Source organism: Pseudophryne corroboree, chromosome 4 (assembly GCF_028390025.1).
Source record: "Pseudophryne corroboree isolate aPseCor3 chromosome 4, aPseCor3.hap2, whole genome shotgun sequence".
NCBI lineage: Eukaryota > Metazoa > Chordata > Amphibia > Anura > Myobatrachidae > Pseudophryne > Pseudophryne corroboree.
In genome coordinates, this window is record NC_086447.1 from 256,224,548 (window position 1) to 256,241,857 (window position 17,310).

At 47.5% G+C, this 17,310-nt stretch overlaps 2 protein-coding genes across 11 annotated transcripts in view; one reads left to right on the plus strand and one right to left on the minus strand.

Annotated features, from left to right (window-relative positions):
• Nucleotides 1-17,310, plus strand: part of MED12L (mediator complex subunit 12L) — a 1,138,385-nt gene that overhangs the window by 682,775 nt on the left and 438,300 nt on the right. The window lies entirely within an intron of this gene.
• The window catches only part of P2RY12 (purinergic receptor P2Y12), a 160,570-nt gene that overhangs the window by 38,214 nt on the left and 105,046 nt on the right, over nt 1-17,310 (minus strand). For 2 of the 3 annotated variants that reach the window (XM_063916066.1, XM_063916065.1), the window contains one exon: nt 766-912. The gene's annotated coding sequence lies outside the window, so the exon portion shown is untranslated. The remainder of the gene's footprint in view (nt 1-765; nt 913-17,310) is intronic. The other variant, XM_063916067.1, reaches the window with a different exon arrangement.

Below are 17,310 nucleotides of genomic sequence, written 5' to 3' on the forward strand. Positions count from 1 at the left end.
TTCTAGGTCACAGTGAGCGCCGCACGGTTTTTCAGGAGCCTAACGGCCGTTCTGGCACCCTAGGCAAGTATGATTTCAAGGCACTAGACAGAAATATGCATTTGTGCGAACGGGTCTGGAATGCGCATGCGCGGCGGGCGCACTGCGCACACGTGTTGTTGCCCGGTGACAGGGGTCGCCGGGTTACGTTGCGTCCTATGAAGAAAGCGGTCGCAGAGCCAACCGCAACAAGATTGACAGAAGGAAGGCGTTCCTGGGCGGATCCGGACCGTTGGCTGCCGTTTTCGGGGAGTGGTAAGGAAATCGCAGGCGTATCCAGGAGAACGGAGGGCGGATGTCTGACGTCAAAGTCGGCTCCAGCATCACAGAGATCGTCGCACAGGGTAAGTATGTCCAGGGCTAGTCATGTTTTGCTTGAAAATTTTTTAGCTTAGCAGGGCTGCACAAGCAATCACAGCCCTGGTAAGCTAAAATACACTCCCCCATAGGCGTGGACTAGTTGATCGCAGCAGCAGCAAAAAGTTGCTGGCTGCGATCAACTCTGAATGACCACCACTGCCCGGTCATTTCTTGCAGGACATTAAACCTAAAAATCAGTATTGGAGATTTTTTTCTTTCTTCTGAAAAGCCTTCAGACATACAGTAAGCCTTCATATATACCTTATTGTGGCTACCATAACTAAAAAAGGTTGTCCAATTAACTTAAATATGTCTCCTGCACTCCTTTACCACACAACCCCTCCATAAGGAATTCTTATTTCTTACTTTCTTAACTTTTTGCCAGTCCTTGTTTTCACGTGTAGTCCAGAGACTTCCTCGCAGCTCGCTAAGGTTTCATGAGTGTAGTGTTTAGAAGTTAAATCCATCCAAACTCTGAGAGCCTTCCATTCACAATATCCAATGAGTGTCTATCTAGAATGAAACAGTAATTAGAGTATGCTATAAAAAAAAATCTCTCTCCTATTTGGGTATACAAATTGCAGTTAAAATAGAAGATATTTTTGATTCAAATATGCCACCACTGATTTACTAGTTAGCCAAACTACATTAATTAAGGTGCGAATATAGAGTATCAAGGCTAGGATGCTTGTAATCATTTGGTACCTAGAAGAAAATAATTAATGATTGTTTGTTTATGTCTGGAAAAATAAGCCCCCATGAATAACCATTCGGCCGTGGTACTCAGGGGCGTCGGAATGGGGGGGCAAGGGGGCAGCATGTCCCCCCTAAACTTGACAGAGGCGCAGGCGCTGGGGAGGTGGAGCGCTTACTGCCGGATCACCGCGGTAAGCGCCGGCCAGGACACAGGACATGGGGCAGCACACAACGACGGCAGACTGTCCAAAGTAGGACTGGAGTCTCCGGGTCTCCGCGTTGGGGGAGCGACAATTTTTTTTCCATGCCCCCCCCAACCATATCACGTTGTGGCGCCCCTGGTGGTACTAGTAAATAAACCAAGAGGCTTTGCCCTTCCTCAATTATTAGTTATTAGGAAGTTACCTCCTTATCAAAATCTGTGGTCAACCTAGAAAGAGCCCTAAATACCAACTATACTACTGCATACCTAATATTCACTACTAAACATATGATTTGTATTGTCAGAAGCGTAACCACATCAACACCAGTTATTTTTACATTTAAGTACAGAACAGTAGCCCTCAATAAAGAACATTTCTCTAACGTCCTAAGTGGATGCTGGGACTCCGTAAGGACCATGGGGAATAGCGGCTCCGCAGGAGACTGGGCACAACTAAGAAAGCTTTAGGACTAACTGGTGTGCACTGGCTCCTCCCACTATGACCCTCATCCAGACCTCAGTTAGAATCTTGTGCCCGGCTGAGCTGGATGCACACTAGGGGCTCTCCTGAGCTCCTAGAGAGAAAGTATATTTTAGTTTTTTTATTTTACAGTGAGATCTGCTGGCAACAGACTCACTGCAGCGAGGGACTAAGGGGAGAAGAAGCGAACCTACCTAACTGGTGGTAGCTTGGGCTTCTTAGGCTACTAGACACCATTAGCTCCAGAGGGATCGACCGCATGGAACCGGCCTTGATGTTCGGTCCCGGAGCCGCGCCGCCGGCCCCCTTACAGAGCCAGAAGCAAGAAGTGATCCGGAAAATCGGCGGCAGAAGACTCCTGTCTTCAACAAGGTAGCGCACAGCACTGCAGCTGTGCGCCATTGCTCCTCATGCACACCTCACACTGCGGTCACTGATGGGTGCAGGGCGCTGGGGGGGGGGGCGCCCTGAGCAGCAATATAAACACCTTGCATGGCAAAATCATCACAATATATAGCCCCAGAGGCTATATATGTGATAAATTACCCCTGCCAGAATTCCTGAAAAAAGCGGGAGAAATCCGCGAAAAAGTGGGCGGAGCTATCTCCCTCAGCACACTGGCGCCATTTCTCCCTCCCAGCTCCGCTGGAAGGAAGCTCCCTGGCTCTCCCCTGCAGTCTACACTACAGAAGGGTAAAAAAGAGAGGGGGGGCACTAAATTTAGGCGCAATATACATATATAGCAGCTATAAGGGGATATAATTTAGTTAATCCCTGTATTATATAGCGCTCTGGTGTGTGCTGGCATACTCTCTCTCTGTCTCCCCAAAGGGCTTTGTGGGGTCCTGTCTCCTGTCAGAGCATTCCCTGTGTGTGTGCGGTGTGTCGGTACGGCTGTGTCGACATGTTTGATGAGGAGGCTTATGTGGAGGGGGAGCAGATGCCTATAAATGTGTTGTCACCCCCTGCGGGGCAGACACCTGAGTGGATGGACTTGTGGAAGGAATTACGTTAAAGTGTCGACTCCTTACATAAAAAATTTGATGACATGCCAAATGCGGGACAGCCGGCTTCTCAGCTCGTGCCTGCCCAGACGTCTCAAAGGCCATCAGGGGCTCTAAAACGCCCGCTACCTCAGATGGCAGACACAGATGTCGACACGGATACTGATACCAGTGTCGACGACGAAGAGACTAATGTAATGTCCAATAGGGCCACTCGGTACATGATTGAGGCAATGAAAAATGTTTTACACATTTCTGATGTGACGCCAGGTACCACAAAAAAGGGTATTATGTTTGGAGAGAAAAAACTACCAGTAGTTTTTCCCCCTTCTGAAGAATTAAATGAAGTGTGTGAAGTAGCGTGGGCTTGCCCAGATAAAAAATTGGTAATTTCTAAAAAGTTACTAATGGCGTACCCTTTCCCGCCAGAGGATAGGTCACGTTGGGAAACACCCCCTAGGGTGGATAAAGCGCTTACACGCTTATCACAAAAGGTGGCACTACCGTCTCCGGATACGGCCGCCCTAAAGGAACCTGCTGATAGAAAGCAGGAGGCTCTCCTGAAGGCTATATATACACACACTGGTATTATACTGAGACCAGCTATTGCTTCAGCATGGATGTGCAGTGCTGCAGCTGCGTGGTCAGATTCCCTGTCAGAAAACATTGACACCCTAGACAGGGACACTATATTGCTAAACATAGAGCATATTAAAGACGCTGTCTTATACATGAGAGATGCACAGAGGGATATTTGCCGGCTGGCATCTAAAATAAGTGCACTGTCCATTTCTGCCAGGAGAGGGTTATGGACTCGGCAGTGGACAGGGGATGCAGATTCTAAAAGGCACATGGAAGTTTTGCCTTATAAGGGTGAGGAGTTGTTCGGGGATGGTCTTTCAGACCTAGTGTCCACAGCAACGGCTGGGAAGTCAGCATTTTTACCACATGTCCCCTCACAACCAAAGAAAGCACCGTATTATCAGGTACAGTCCTTTCGTCCCCAAAAGAGCAGGCGGGGTAGAGGCGCGTCCTTTCTGCCCAGAGGCAGAGGTAGGGGAAAAAAGCTGCAGCATACAGCCAGTTCCCAGGAACAAAAGTCCTCCCCCGCTTCTTCTTCTAAGTCCGCCGCATGACGCTGGGGCTCAACAGGCGGAGCCAGGTACGGTGGGGGCCCGTCTCAAAAACTTCAGCAATCTGTGGGCTCGCTCACAAGTAGATCCCTGGATCCTTCAAGTGGTATCTCAGGGGTACAGGCTGGAATTCGAGACATTTCCCCCCCGCCGTTTCCTCAAATCTGCCTTGCCAACGACTCCCTCAGGCAGGGAGGCTGTGATAGAGGCAATTCACAAGCTGTTTTCCCAGCAGGTGATAGTCAAGGTGCCCCTACTTCAACAAGGACGGGGTTACTATTCCACAATGTTTGTGGTACCGAAACCGGACGGTTCGGTGAGACCCATTTTAAATTTGAAATCCTCGAACACATATATAAAAAAATTTAAGTTCAAGATGGAATCGCTCAGGGCGGTTATTGCAAGCCTGGACGAGGGGGATTACACAGGAGACTTCCCTACACATAAATGTTCTGGAACTGAGGGCTATTTACAATGCCCTAAGTCAGGCAAAACCCCTGCTTCAAAACCAGCCGGTTCTGATCCAGTCAGACAACATCGCGGCAGTCGCCCATGTAAACCGACAGGGCGGCACAAGAAGCAGGACGGCGATGGCAGAAGCCACAAGGATTCTCCGATGGGCGGAAAGTCACGTGTTAGCACTATCAGCAGTGTTCATTCCGGGAGTGGACAACTGGGAAGCAAACTTCCTCAGCAGGCACGACCTCCACCCGGGAGAGTGGGGACTTCATCCAGAAGTCTTCCAACTGATTGTAAACCGTTGGGAAAGGCCACAGGTGGACATGATGGCGTCCCGCCTAAACAAAAAGCTAGAAAAATATTGCGCCAGGTCAAGGGACCCTCAGGCGATAGCTGTAGACGCTCTAGTGACACCGTGGGTGTACCGGTCGGTTTATGTGTTCCCCCCTCTTCCTCTCATACCCAAGGTACTGAGCATAATAAGGAAAAGAGGAGTAAGAACTATACTCATTGTTCCGTATTGGCCAAGAAGAGCTTGGTACCCGGAACTTCAAGAATTGATCTCAGAGGACCCATGGCCTCTGCCGCTCAGACAGGACCTGCTGCTGCAAGGGCCCTGTCTGTTCCAAGACTTACCGCGGCTGCGTTTGATGGCATGGCGGTTGAACACCGGATTCTAAAAGAAAAAGGTATTCCGGAGGAAGTCATTCCTACGCTCATTAAAGCTAGAAAAGATGTAACCGTACAACATTATCACCGCATATGGCGAAAATATGTTGCGTGGTGTGAGGCCAGGAAGGCCCCAACGGAGGAATTTCGGCTGGGTCGATTTCTGCACTTCCTACAGTCAGGGGTGACTATGGGCCTAAAACTGGGTTCCATTAAGGTCCAGATTTCGGCTCTGTCGATTTTCTTCCAAAAAGAACTGGCTTCACTGCCTGAAGTTCAGACATTTGTTAAGGGAGTGCTGCATATTCAGCCTCCTTTTGTGCCTCCAGTGGCACCGTGGGACCTCAACGTGGTGTTGGGTTTCCTGAAGTCACATTGGTTTGAGCCACTTAAAACCGTGGATTTAAAATATCTCACGTGGAAAGTGGTCATGCTTTTGGCCTTGGCTTCGGCCAGTCGAGTGTCAGAATTGGCGGCTTTGTCGTGTAAAAGCCCCTATTTGATTTTCCATATGGATAGGGCAGAATTGAGGACTCGTCCCCAGTTTCTCCCTAAGGTGGTATCAGCTTTTCACTTGAACCAACCTATTGTTGTGCCTGCGGCTACTAGGGACTTGGAGGACTCCAAGTTACTGGACGTAGTCAGGGCCTTGAAAATGTATGTTTCCAGGACAGCTGGAGTCAGGAAGACTGACTCGCTATTTATCCTGTATGCACCCAACAAACTGGGTGCTCCTGCTTCGAAGCAGACTATTGCTCGCTGGATTTGTAGCACAATTCAGCTTGCGCATTCTGCGGCTGGCCTGCCGCAGCCTAAATCTGTAAAAGCCCATTCCACGAGGAAGGTGGGCTCTTCTTGGGCGGCTGCCCGAGGGGTCTCGGCTTTACAACTTTGCCGAGCTGCTACTTGGTCAGGGGCAAAACACGTTTGCAAAATTCTACAAATTTGATACCCTGGCTGAGGAGGACCTTGAGTTCTCTCATTCGGTGCTGCAGAGTCATCCGCACTCTCCCGCCCGTTTGGGAGCTTTGGTATAATCCCCATGGTCCTTACGGAGTCCCAGCATCCACTTAGGACGTTAGAGAAAATAAGATTTTACTCACCGGTAAATCTATTTCTCGTAGTCCGTAGTGGATGCTGGGCGCCCGTCCCAAGTGCGGACTGTCTGCAATACTTGTATATAGTTATTGTTAACTAAAGGGTTATTGTTGAGCCATCTGTTGAGAGGCTCTGTTATGTTCATACTGTTAACTGTGTATAATATCACGAGTTATACGGTGTGATTGGTGTGGCTGGTATGAGTCTTACCCGGGATTCAAAATCCTTCCTTATTGTGTCAGCTCTTCCGGGCACAGTATCCTAACTGAGGTCTGGAGGAGGGTCATAGTGGGAGGAGCCAGTGCACACCAGTTAGTCCTAAAGCTTTCTTAGTTGTGCCCTGTATCCTGCGGAGCCGCTATTCCCCATGGTCCTTACGGAGTCCCAGCATCCACTACGGACTACGAGAAATAGATTTACCGGTGAGTAAAATCTTATTATTACACCCATATGTAATCTATTCTTGAAGCACTGACCAAATTGATCCTGGATGTAATTCTGTCCCCATGGGTTTATAGAGGCATTGTGCCTGATTCTGTGGTGGGAGTAAAGCAAAAGAGAGCAAGTAACTGTGCACCTGGGCAAAACCATACTGCACTGCAGGGGGATCAGTATGGGATGCCGGCACACGGGATGTTGAATGTCAGTATACAGTACCAACATCGGCATCCCATGTGCCAGAATGCCGGAAGGAGAGCGAGTGCAACTAAGCCCCTTGCACTCGCCACACTGCGGGCTCGGTGGCATGCTTTGCTCGCCACAGTGTCTACTCTTCCTCTATAGGTGTCGTGGACACCCACAGAGGGGGAATCGCCTACTTCGCCGGTGTTCCGGCGGCGGTATAGTACCACTTTCGGGATCCCGGCGTCGGTATTGAGACAGCCGGGATCCCGATGAGCGGTATTTTAACTGCATACCGCTGCGGGTAGGGCAGATGTAACATGTGCAGCTAGATTTAGATTAAGGAGGGGCATGTCCAAACTCAAATCTAAATCGCAGATTAAAAATGAAGCTGTCCATCATTTGGGGGCTACATGCAAAAGCATATAAAATTCTATAGAGCTGTGCTAATAAAAAAGCAAACTGATATGGCTGAAATAACCAACACATGCAACAAAATAGATAAAAACAAATAAAAATACATTATTTATTCTTATTAAATTATGCAATCGATTGCTATGACATATACCGTATATACTCGAGTATAAGCCAACTTTTTCAGCACTTTTTTTTGTGCTGAAAAATCCACCTCGGCTTATACTCGAGTCAGTGCAGTGTGACAGGCAAAGCAGTGTGAAGGAGGGACACGGAGCGCACAGCGCGCGGCTCTCCTGTGTCCCTCCTGCATCTCCGGCGGCAGCGGCGGGTCTATTAAAGGAAGTACCCATTCGTGACCTCTGATCACGAACCGGCACTTCCTTTAATAGACCCGCCGCGGCCGCCGGAGATGCAGGAGGGACACAGGGGAGGCGCGCGCTGTGCGCTCCGTGTCCCTCCTTCAGAAGACAGCGCGGGATCGACGGAGGGGTAAGTAACAGGCACTGGGGGAGCATGTTTGGCACTTTGCGGAGGGGTCATATGTGGCAGCATGAGGGGCATATGTGGCAGCATGAGGGGCATATGTGGCAGCATGAGGGGCATATGTGGCAGCATGAGGGGCATATCTGGCAGCATGAGGGGCATATCTGGCAGCATGAGGGCATATCTGGCACTGTGGGGCATATCTGGCAGCATGAGGGCATATCTGGCAGCATGAGGGCATATCTGGCACATCTGGCACTGTGGGGCATATTTGGCAGCATGAGGGCATATCTGGCACATCAGGCACTGTGGGGCATATCTGGCACTGTGGGGGCATATCTGGCACTGTGGGGCATATCTGGCAGTATGAGGGCATATCTGGTAGTATGAGGGCTGTGTATGGCTAGAGCTGCATTTCCCACCCTAGGCTTATACTCGAGTCAATAAGTTTTCCCAGGTTTTTGTGGTAGAATTAGGTGCCTCGGCTTATATTCGGGTCGACTTATACTCGAGTATATACGGCAGTGCCGTAACTAGGTGTGTGCCGATGGTGCCTTGCCCACAGCGCACATGCACTGAAGGCGCACCATCGGCAGCACACCCCTTCCCCCGCACCACAGGCGGTCAGCGGCCTCCCGCCACCACAGGACGCAGGCAGTCAGCTGCCCCCACCCCCGCCGCCACACCACAGGACACAGGCGGTCAGCTGCCCCCACCCCCGCCGCCGCCCCACAGGACACAGGCGGTCAGCTGCCCCCACCCCCGCCGCCGCACCACAGGACACAGGCAGCCAGCTGGGATGGTGGATCGGACGAGTTACTGGAAGAGGAGCGGCAGGATGTGCTGGTCGCATCAGGGCTGGGGCTGGCGGGTCTCACTAGGGTGGAGCGGAAGCAGTATCTCTGGGATCCCGAGCAGGTGCATGTAGAGGCCGGTTAGAAGAGGAGACCCCGCCGCCTGATGATCAGGCGGCGGGGTCTCCTCTTCTAACCGTTCTCTACATGCACCTGCTCGGGATCCCAGAGACACTGCTTCCGCTCCACCCTAGCGAGACCCGCCAGCCCCAGCCCGTCTGTCAGCAGTGAGGGGAGAGAGGAGCAGGAATGGGCGCAGCGGGAGGAGAGGGAGCAGAAGAACCGGCTGCAGCTCTACGTCTTCAAGCAGCCCACCGACATGACACGGAGGCAGGAAAAGGTGAGCAGGCACCGGCGGCGGGATGCTCTCTGCACGGGCGGCAACTTTTCCCCACTACAATCGGTTGCACATCCAGCGGCTCGAACGTGTCCCTGCCTGGTGTGCTGTGGCAGCGAGGGCAGCATACAGGTAGCTGTGGGCATGTAATATATAAGGTGTCCCTTGCTGGTGTGCTGCTGTGCATGGTTCTGTGGCAGTGAGGGCAGCACCGGCTGGGCTGTGTGATTATACAGGTAGCTGTGGGCATGTAATATATAACGAAGATGAATAGGTCTCAGAAGGAAGCAGCTCATGTGCTGTAGGACGCAATGTATAAAAAGAGGGACTGGCTGCCATAATGTGTAAAAAGGGGACGTTGTCTGCCGTAATGTGTAAAAAGGGGACGCTGTCTGCCGTAATGTGTAAAAAGGGGGCGCTGTCTGCCGTAATGTGTAAAAAGGGGGCGCTATCTGCCGTAATGTGTAAAAAGGGGGCGCTGTCTGCCGTAATGTGTAAAAAGGGGACGCTGTCTGCCATAATGTGTAAAAAGGGGACGCTGTCTGCCGTAATGTGTAAAAAGGGGACGCCATCTACCGTAATGTGTAAAAAGGGGTCGCTGTCTGCCGTAATGTGTAAAAAGGGGACGCTGTCTGCCGTAATGTGTAAAAAGGGGGCGCTGTCTGCCGTAATGTGTAAAAAGAGGGACTGGCTGCCGTAATGTGTAAAAAGGGGGACGCTGTCTGCCGTAATGTGTAAAAAGGGGACGCTGTCTGCCGTAATGTGTAAAAAGGGGTCGCTGTCTGCCGTAATAAGTAAAAAGGGGACGCTGTCTGCCGTAATGTGTGAAAAGGGGACGCTGTCTGCTGTAATGTGTAAAAAGAGGGACTCACCTCCGTAATGTGTAAAAAGGGGGACGCTGTCTGCCGTAATGTGTAAAAAGGGGAAGCTGTCTGCCGTAATGTGTAAAAAGGGGACGCTGTCTGCCGTAATGTGGAAAAAGGGGACGGCGTCTGCCGTAATGTGTCAAAAGGGGATGCTGTCTGCCGTAATGTGTAAAAAGGGGAAGCTGTCTGCCGTAATGTGTAAAAAGGGGGCGCTGTCTGCCGTAATGTGGAAAAAGGGGACGGCGTCTGCCGTAATGTGTCAAAAGGGGACGCTGTCTGCCGTAATGTGTAAAAAGGGGACGGTGTCTTCCGTAATGTGTAAAAAGGGGACGCTGCCTGCCGTAATGTGTAAAAAGAGGGACTGGCTGCCGTAATGTGTAAAAAGGGGGACGCTGTCTGCCGTAATGTGTAAAAAGGGGACGCTGTCTGCCGTAATGTGTAAAAAGGGGACGCTGTCTGCCGTAATGTGTAAAAAGGGGACGCTGTCTGCCGTAATGTGTAAAAAGAGGGACTGGCTGCCGTAATGTGTAAAAAGTGGGACGCTGGCTGCCGTAATGTGTAAAAAGGGGACGGTGTCTTCCGTAATGTGTAAAAAGGGGACGCTGCCTGCCGTAATGTGTAAAAAGAGGGACTGGCTGCCGTAATGTGTAAAAAGGGGGATGCTGGCTGCCGTAATGTGTAAAAAGGGGGACGCTGTCTGCCGTAATGTGTAAAAAAGGGACTCTGTCTGCCGTAATGTGTAAAAAGGGGGACGCTGTCTGCCGTAATGTGTAAAAAGTAGAGATGAGCGGGTTCGAATGTAATGCCAGAATTAACGCCAGTTCGGTTTTATCCGGATGTTTCTTATTGGCTATCCAAAACACGTGACGTCCGTGAGCCAGTAAGATGCCGTTTTGAGAACCGAGTAAATCCGAGTAAAACCGAGTAAAACCGAACCCGCTCATCTCTAGTAAAAAGGAGACGCTGTCTGCCATAATGTGTAAACTGGGGACGCTGTCTGCCGTAATGTGTAAAAAGGGGGACGCTGTCTGCCGTAATGTGTAAAAGGGGCTCTACCTGGTGTAGTGGCGCTACTGTGCACCGTAGTATGAATTGGTATTATTTTGTGGCCACGCCCTTCCCCATGAAGCCACGCCCCTATATATATTTTGCGCGCCTGTGGCGCGCACTGCCCCTATCTTGCATGGGGGGGCGCCAATGCCATTTCTTGCGCACAGCGCTAAAATGCCTAGTTACGGCACTGATATACGGTACCTTTTAATTGCACACCTGGCAACATATATAAAAAAAAGTCTAGTTTATATAAAAAGCCATCCAGATAAAAACTTCTCCAGTTTGGTGTTATAAGTTTTTTGCAACACTGTAGTGATTAACTAGAGCTGGTATAATAGCAATGTAACATATTTATTTAAATTGATTCCTGGAGCGCTTACTGAGAGCTGCCTCCTGCGGCAATGTCTAGCCCTCTAATGAGCATACATGTGAGGGAATAGCCGCCCGCAGCTACTATCAGCTGTGACAAGGTGTTACCACAAGGGATCCAGTGCTCACTGCAGTCTCTCCACGCGGCTCCGTGGTCCGGACCAAGTGGCCATCTGTGTTAAACTCTCCGCACCTGTATTTCTCCTTGGTGTGTAAGTCACCAGAGCGCTCCGGATGTCCCAGGGGTCTCAATAATATGTAACAGATGATCCACTAACGTATTTCGCTCTTATGCAAGCTTTTTCAAAGAGTCTTTTTATCTGGATTTTTTATATATATAAACTACAAACTGGACTTTTTAATATGTTGGCAGGTGTGCAGACATAGCACTTCTACACTGCTGACACCCCCACATGTCCTAAAACAAACAAATTCCCTATTAGGACATATTCTGATAGCTGTAGCATGTACTCAAAACTGGGGATAATCCAACCATTCCTAACATTAACAAAATGACAAGGAAAATCCATTTCAGTTTTAAGATGGAGACTGTGAATGTTCCCTATTCCTCTTCTGCCTCTTCCGTAATCATCAGGTGGCTTCGGTGACAGGAATACTCTATGTCATGGACAAAGCAGGCTCTTCATGGATATTGTCAAACACCACCACCCTTTGTACCCATTTATCTTAACCTAACCAGAATCCACTTCTGATTCCCATCTGAATTGCTATAATTGGTTATTCTTTGCTAAGACATGTCACAATGTTTATTGTATTTTGAGATGACAACATTGTGGTGACATCTTGTTTCTGCAACCTCCTCATTTCCTCGTTGTTTTTATGAGATGCTCATTCCCTTCTTACTTTTCGTTTTACTAACATTTTGGAACAATTCTTGCAATAAAAATCATTGATATTAAAAATGACGAAAACTTTTCTCTAGTGTATGTTGAAAGTCTCTAAAGTACATTATGTGTTATTTGCAAACATATTTAAGTCTGTTAAACACATATGTTCTTATGCAGGGGTTGGGTACGAAATGTTGACAGTCATAATGTAAACACAGACCTTGTTTACATTCATCATGTAGACAGTGATGAAATGTGGACATGTTAGAATGTTAATGTTTCGTCCTAGTGGCTTACCTTCTCCTGGTGGCTTCATCTGCATCTTCTGGGTCTCACTCGTCATGTAAAAAGTTTTACGTATGGTCCTAGCGCCAGTCTGCAGCCAGTATAGGCCCCCATGTATGAAGCCTAGGAGCGTGATAAATAGCATGGTGATAAAGTACCAACCAATAATCTCCTGTCATTTTTCAAACACAGCCTGTGAGATGTCAGTTAGGAGGTGATTGGCTGGTACTTTATCACCGTGTAATTTATCACTCTCCAAGGCTTGATAAATGGGGGCCATAGTTTGAAGAGTAAAAGTGCAAGTGCAGCAGCTTAAGTGATTAGAGGTGTCCAAGTCCTCTATGAAAAGTAAATAAGATAAATAAAACAGATAGCGCTACTAAATCACCACTCACCACACATACACATTAACAATTTATTATACCATATGGTAATAACATAAATTACATTACAATAAAATATTAATGATCACGAGCTGAGTGGTAGACACTGCATGAGTATATATATCTATATGACAAATGGCTGTGTCAATACAATATTGGTGGTCACTCCGAGTTGATCGCTCGCTAGCAGTTTTTATGCCGCCGCCCACTGGGAGTGTATTTTAGCTTAGCAGAAGTGCAAACGTTATTATCGCAGAGCGCCTGCAAAAAATTTTTGTGTAGTTTCAGAGTAGCTCCAAACCTACTCAGCGCTTGCGATCACTTCAGACTATTCAGTTCCGGATTTGACGTCACACACCCGCCCAGCCACGCCTGCGTTTTCCCTGGCACGCCTGCGTTTTTCCGAACACTCCCTGAAAACGGTCAGTTTCCACCCAGAAACGCCCTCTTCATGTCAATCACTCTGCGGCAACCAGTGCGACTGAAATGCATCGCTAGACCCTGTGCAAAACTGCTTCGTTCGTTGTGCCCGTACGTCGCGCGTGCACATTGCGCCACATACGCATAACTGACATTTTTTTAGCCTGATCGCTGCGCTGCGAACAAATGCAGCTAGCGATCAACTTGGAATGACCACCAATGAGCAGTCTCTGATGGGTTTAGTGGAAAGATATATATCAAGAAATCCGGATTTGGTTATATGAATAGAATATGGGAAAATTGTATAGTAATTATAGAAGACTATTGATGCAGTTCCGTGAGTCTCAAAATTGTATGTACACTCACCCACCAGGCACCTTAGTAAAAACAGTCACTTTTGGCTGTAATCAGCACTGATTGATCATTAATATTTTATTGTAATGTCATTTATGTTATTATCATATGGTAAAATAAATTGTTCGTTTTTATGTGTGGTGCTTTGGTAGTGCTATCTGTTTTATTTATCAAATTTGTCATGTGACTGTCACTTCCGGGTCACACCTCCGATGATGTAGTGGTTCGGTAAGTATTTCTACCCTAACCCTAATACCTGCCCTCACAGCCTAACCCTAATATCAACATTCTTCCAATGTTGACCTTTCACATGTCGACATTCTCAGAATGTCAACATTTTAACATCATCATTCAGGGGGGGTAAGTTCATGCCAGGTGCCCGAAGGCTAAATAGAAGGTGGTGCAAACCTCCCCCCCTCTGCCCAGTGACTCCGTCTTGCACATGCGCTGACGTCCCAGCGACTTACCAATGGTACATCTGGGAGAATAACGATACCTTATTGAAGCTGGTTGTGGCGATAAGGAATCTTTATTTTCGGGTGCTGTCTGCAAATGATAATAAATAGAGCCCTGAGGCCGGGTTTTTATTAAAGCTCAGAGAGAGATAAAATTGTGAGCGATGAAGTACCAGCCAGTCAGCTTTTGCCTTACATTTTACAGGCTGTGTTTGAAAAATTACAGTTTGGATTGGATGGTATTTTGGCCTAAATGTATTAAGCCTTAACAAGTGGTAAAGTTGAGACGGATATAAGGGGTCTATTCATGAAGCAGTGAAAGAGTGGAGAAGTGAGCCAGTGGAGAAGTTGTCCATGGCAACCAATCAGCTGCTCCGTACAATTGTATAGTATGCAAATTATAAATGTTACTTCAATGCTGATTGGTTGCCATGGGCAACTACTCCACTGGCTCACTTCTCCACACTTTTCACTGCTTCATGAAGAGACCTCTAAGAGTGATAAATGATCAGCCAACCAGCTCCTAACTGTCATTTTTTAAAACCAGCCTTGGAAATTTATGGAGGCAGCCCTAATGAGAATGCGGTCTGATGAGGGGGTGGGGTCTATTGAGAGGTGGGACCTGATTGTACACAGTTGCTGCCTTTTTTGTGTCTTTTGCTGCAGTTGTGTCTGAGACCTGGGGTAGATTGGGAACTAAAAGTGGCCCTGTAAAATTTTTTAGAAGTGGCCAGACATGGGCAGCACCAGAGGTATAACATACCTTGTAGCCATGGCAGCATCACTGGATGGCAGAGTTGCTGTACTGCAGAGATGAAATAACAGAAAGAGGGCGGTGGGCTGCCTGTCATGTGGGGGATGGGGTCACATGACAACACACAAAACAGGCCCCACAGAAACATCGGCCTACCAGGAATCTTCCTGGTGAGCCCTATGGCCAATCCGCCCCTGGATGGCAGTTAGGAAGCTGATTGTCTTTTCATTTATCACTCTATATCCATCTCCTCTTGTTAAGGCTTAGTACATTTGGGCTTTGATCTTTTAATTTTATCTCTCACCAAGCTTTGATAAACACCCCCTTTAAAAGTTTTATTATAATAATTAGTGCATTTTCTGAAAACCAACTTTTGCTTTCCTTTCTTTCCTCATATAAGACACAACAGCACAGCTGTAGCTTATTGTACAAACGTTGACTCTTCAGCTGAAGGGGTCTTCAAGGGGGTTTTCGGAGTTTGGACAGCAGTGACCAGTGACTGCAGCAAATCAATATGAAATGAGCGGAGAGAGATCTTTTCTAGTTCATAAGCCCCCTCTGTCTGTCTTTCTTTCTTTGCGCCCCTCTGACAGCTGGAGCTCAGCGGCAAATGCCTCTGTTGTCTATGGGCGATACAAAACTGTCTACATTCTTATTGTCAGCATTTAAGCTATATACACTGATGCAGCTGGTAGTGCTCTTATCTTACATACTACCCAATGCAATAGCAGATGATTGATGAATGCTTACTATATATAAATATAAGTACAAATATATGTATGTTAGTAGGAGCAAGTCATTGTTTTCTGAATTATTGATTTAGACAAATTAATAATTTGCTTTATCAGTCTGGCATAATAAATAAATGTACCCAGCAGTAGCGGATCTTGCTACGGGCACACGCCGGCGCCATCTGGAGGGCACCGCACCATGGCAAGATCCGCTACTGTTTGGCAGTGCCCCCAGCTGTGCCCCCCGCTGTGAAGGGAACTAGGCGCTACCCGTCTAGTTTCCCTTCGTGGAAAGGACCTTTGCTGTGAGGTGCGCGATTACGTCATTGCACACCGCACAGCATTGCGGGACTGGCACAGACGCTAGGGGTCATAATTGACCTCTAGTGTCTATCTATGCTGTGCTATGGGAGAGACGTCATGACGTCTCTCCCATAGAGCCGAGGAGCGGCGCCGGGGGAGGTCTGCAGCGGAGGTCAGCAGCGGTCGGGAATCAGGAGCAGGGATAGTAAGTATTCATTTTTTTTTTTAATGTAAGCAGCGCTACTCTACAGGGGGCGTAACTGACCACACCCCTGTATGAAGCCACGCCCCTATTTTCGCCCGTGGCACCACAAGGGCTAGAACCGGCCATGGTACCCAGTTGCATTACTTACATTGCTTACATTTCCTTACCAGGCTAAGGGATATTGCTAAATGTACAAATATTTGCACTGTGGTGGTAACCTTACTTGAACTACATCAGTTAAAATAGCAAAGCATTCCTGGAATTAGCATAGACATCTTCATTAGTCTTTAAGCAAACTAGCCAACTGAGGTTGTCAGGCAAGGTAAGTTTTCACTGTTCCACTCTCCTATTATATCAGTGCAGGAGGTGCATAGAACTACACCGTTGTACTACACTATAGACTACTGCAGAGCAAAACACAGATGTTACTGTACAGTATGTGCTTATGTTTACTTAAGCTGGGTCTGTTTACACTGTGACAGTAATTATCCTAAGCAAACATCCATTTATGTAATCATCCCTCTTTATATAAACATTGCCAAATGTGGTAGTCCAGAATCTATTGGTGAGCCTAATAGCTAATTTTTATTATTCAGAACTAAAATATTTGCTTTTATTGAACTGCATCAATATTTTTTTTTAGTTAAGTGCATAACAGCTTCATTAAACAAATGCCTGTGTATACAATCAATATACAATCAACACTTCACAGGATAAAAATGTACATATAAAATACACAAAAAAGGATACGTCACAGGCAAAGAATTGCTTTTCAGGTCAAATGGAACCAAGATGGAATTTGGTAGCGGGGACACAGGACCTCAATTAACTGTCTAAAAATGGAGGATATTGGCTGAAGATCTAATACTAGCATGATCATCATGGCTTCAGTGATTCGCTGTGCAACTGGATGGAAGCTTTCATACTTCCTCTTGCAAAGTATTGTTTTACAGTCAATTGTTATTTGAAATTACTTTTAGTCTCCTTGGTCCCCTTCTGGGATGAAGGTCCACCACCATCATTAGCAGCAGCCCTAGTGCTGAAGGATTCCTCTGAGGAATCCTGGCTAGGGGATGAGTCAGTTATCGTTAGCAAATTGGATGCAAGAGGGATACTTCCGATTTTTAATAAGGATATTAATGATGAAAGTGTTGGCAGTGGAGATGACATTTGCTGGGATCTAGCTGAGAGATGGGAGTTAGCTGATGCTGGACTGCATGGTTTTATTTTAGCAGATTTTTCAGATTTTGACAAAAACTTTTCATAAGCTTGCTGCAAATGACGTAAAAGGGAGAAGGTTTCTAGATGGTTGACGTCCCTACCTCTACTTACTTTGGCTGTACAAACACTACAGATGGCTTTAGAAATGTTGTCAGGATTTGGGTAAAATAATTTCACACATACTGTATGAGGTACATTTGTGGTTTTAAG